Below are 2,500 nucleotides of genomic sequence, written 5' to 3'. Positions count from 1 at the left end.
CAAATACCTACAGCCACACCACCCTGGACAAGCCCAATCTCATCTGATCTTGGAAGCTAAGCAGGGCCTGGCCTGGTTAGTACTTGGATGGGAGACCACCTGGGAATACCAGGTGCTGTAGGCCTTTTTTTCTTTTCTCTTGTTCCGGCTTCCTTCAATGCTGGTTTCTAGATGTATAAGAGATGTAGGTCAATACGAAAACAATACCTACAGCCACACCACCCTGAACAAGCCCAATCTCATCTGATCTTGGAAGCTAAGCAGGGCCGGGGCTGGTTAGTACTTGGATGGGAGACCACCTGGGAATACTAGGTGCTGTAGGCATTTTTTTTTCTCTCTTGTTCTGGCTTCCTTCAATGCTGGTGTTGAGATGTATAAGAGATGTAGGTCAATAGGAAACTAATACCTACAGCCACTCCACCTTGAACAAGCACAATCTCATCTGATCTTGAAAGATAAGCCGCGCCAGGCCTAGTTAGTACATGGATGGGAGACCACCTGGGAATATCAGGTGCTGTAGGCCTTTTTTTTTCTCTTTTGATCCGGCTTCCTTCAATGCTGGTTTTCAGATGTATAAGTGATGTAGGTCATTAGGAAACCAAATCCTACAGCCGCAACACCCTGAACAAGCCCAATCTCGTCTGATCTTGGAAGCTAAGCAGAGCCGGGCCTGGTTAGTACTTGGATGCGAGACCACCTGGGAATACCAGGTGCTGTAGGCATTTTTTTTTTCTCTCTTGTTCCGACTTCCTTCAATGCTGGTTTTGAGATGTATATGAGATGTAGGTCAATAGGGAACCAATACCTACAGCCACTCCACCTTGAACAAGCACAATCTCGTCTGATCTTGGAAGCTAAGCAGGGCTGGGCCTGGTTAGTATTTGGATGGGAGACCACCTGGAAATACCAGGTGCTGTAGGCTTTTTTTTTCTCTCTTGTTCCGGCCTCCTTCAATGCTGGTTTTGAGATGTATAAGAGATGTAGGTCAATAGGAAACCAATACCTACAGCCACACCACCCTGAATAAGCCCAATCTCATCTGATCTTGAAAGCTAAGCAGAGCCGGGCCTGGTTAGTACTTGGATGGGAGACCACCTGGGAATACCAGGTGCTGTAGGCCTTTTTTTCTTCTCTCTTGTTCCGGCTTCCTTCAATGCTGGTTTCTAGATGTATAAGAGATGTAGGTCAATATGAAAACAATACCTACAGCCACACCACCCTGAACAAGCCCAATCTCATCTGATCTTGGAAGCTAAGCAGGGCCGGACCTGGTTAGTACTTGGATGGGAGACCACCTGGGAGTACCAGGTGCTGTAGGCCTTTTTTTTTTCTCTCTTGTTCTGGCTTCCTTCAATGCTGGTGTTGAGATGTATAAGAGATGTAGATCAATAGGAAACTAATACCTACAGCCACTCCACCTTGAACAAGCACAATCTCGTCTGATCTTGAAAAATAAGCCGCGCCAGGCCTAGTTAGTACATGGATGGGAGACCACCTGGGAATATCAGGTGCTGTAGGCCTTTTTTTTTCTCTTTTGATCCGGCTTCCTTCAATGCTGGTTTTCAGATGTATAAGTGATGTAGGTCATTAGGAAACCAAATCCTACAGCCACAACACCCTGAACAAGCCCAATATCGTCTGATCTTGGAAGCTAAGCAGAGCCGGGCCTAGTTAGTACTTGGATGCGAGACCACCTGGGAATACCAGGTGCTGTAGGCATTTTTTTTTTCTATCTTGTTCCGACTTCCTTCAATGCTGGTTTTGAGATGTATAAGAGATGTAGGTCAATAGGGAACCAATACCTACAGCCACACCACCCTGAACAAGCCCAATCTCATCTGATCTTGAAAGCTAAGCAGGTCCGGGCCTGGTTAGTACTTTTTTTTTTCTCTCTTGTTCTGGCTTCCTTCAATGCTGGTTTTGAGATGTATAAGTGATGTAGGTCATTAGGAAACCAATACCTACAGCCACACCACCCTGAACAAGCCCAATCTCGTCTGATCTTGGAAGCTAAGCAGTGACGGGCCTGGTTAGTACTTTGATGGGAGACCACCTGGGAATACCAGGTGCTCTAGGCCTTTTTTTTTCTCTCTCTCTTGTTCCGGCTTCCTGTAATGCTGGTTTCGAGATGTATAAGAGATGTAGCTCATTAGGAAACCAATACCTACAGTCACACCACCCTGAGCAAGCCCAATCTCGTCTTATCTTGGAAGCTAAGCAGGGCCAGGCCTGGTTAGTACTTAGATGGGAGACCACCTGGGAATACCAGGTGCTGTAGGCTTTTTTTTTTTCTCTCTTGTTCCGGCTTCCTTCAATGCTGGTTTTGAGATGTATAAGGGATGTAGGTCATTAGCAAAACAATATCTACAGCCACTCCAACCTGAACAAGCAGAATCTCATCTGATCTTGGAAGCTAAGCAGGGCTGGGCCTGGTTAGTACTTGGATGGGAGACCACCTGAGAATACCAGGTGCTGTAGGCTTTTTTTTTTCTCTCTTGCT

At 46.2% G+C, this 2,500-nt stretch overlaps 3 non-coding genes and 7 pseudogenes across 3 annotated transcripts; all 10 read left to right on the top strand.

The window, feature by feature from the left end:
* The first annotated feature begins 5 nt into the window (after positions 1–5).
* LOC142128061 (5S ribosomal RNA) lies at positions 6–124 on the top strand. The gene has a single exon (XR_012685518.1). It is a non-coding gene; the product is annotated as a 5S ribosomal RNA (ribosomal RNA).
* An 81-nt stretch (positions 125–205) lies between these two features.
* LOC142128190 (5S ribosomal RNA) lies at positions 206–324 on the top strand (annotated as a pseudogene).
* Positions 325–603: 279 nt separating this feature from the next.
* Positions 604–722, top strand: LOC142128407 (5S ribosomal RNA; annotated as a pseudogene).
* Positions 723–803: 81 nt separating this feature from the next.
* On the top strand, positions 804–922 carry LOC142128211 (5S ribosomal RNA; annotated as a pseudogene).
* Positions 923–1,001: 79 nt separating this feature from the next.
* On the top strand, positions 1,002–1,120 carry LOC142128078 (5S ribosomal RNA). Its single transcript, XR_012685535.1, has one exon. It is a non-coding gene; the product is annotated as a 5S ribosomal RNA (ribosomal RNA).
* An 81-nt stretch (positions 1,121–1,201) lies between these two features.
* On the top strand, positions 1,202–1,320 carry LOC142128461 (5S ribosomal RNA). Its single transcript, XR_012685610.1, has one exon. It is a non-coding gene; the product is annotated as a 5S ribosomal RNA (ribosomal RNA).
* A 280-nt stretch (positions 1,321–1,600) lies between these two features.
* LOC142128482 (5S ribosomal RNA) lies at positions 1,601–1,719 on the top strand (annotated as a pseudogene).
* Positions 1,720–1,959: 240 nt separating this feature from the next.
* On the top strand, positions 1,960–2,078 carry LOC142128243 (5S ribosomal RNA; annotated as a pseudogene).
* An 84-nt stretch (positions 2,079–2,162) lies between these two features.
* LOC142128331 (5S ribosomal RNA) lies at positions 2,163–2,281 on the top strand (annotated as a pseudogene).
* An 81-nt stretch (positions 2,282–2,362) lies between these two features.
* LOC142128336 (5S ribosomal RNA) lies at positions 2,363–2,481 on the top strand (annotated as a pseudogene).
* The last annotated feature ends 19 nt before the right edge of the window (positions 2,482–2,500 follow it).

This window comes from Mixophyes fleayi, unplaced genomic scaffold (genome assembly GCF_038048845.1).
Source record: "Mixophyes fleayi isolate aMixFle1 unplaced genomic scaffold, aMixFle1.hap1 Scaffold_300, whole genome shotgun sequence".
Classification (NCBI taxonomy): domain Eukaryota; kingdom Metazoa; phylum Chordata; class Amphibia; order Anura; family Limnodynastidae; genus Mixophyes; species Mixophyes fleayi.
The sequence above is the reverse complement of the archived record's forward strand: the minus strand, read 5'-3'. Positions and strand labels throughout refer to the sequence as shown.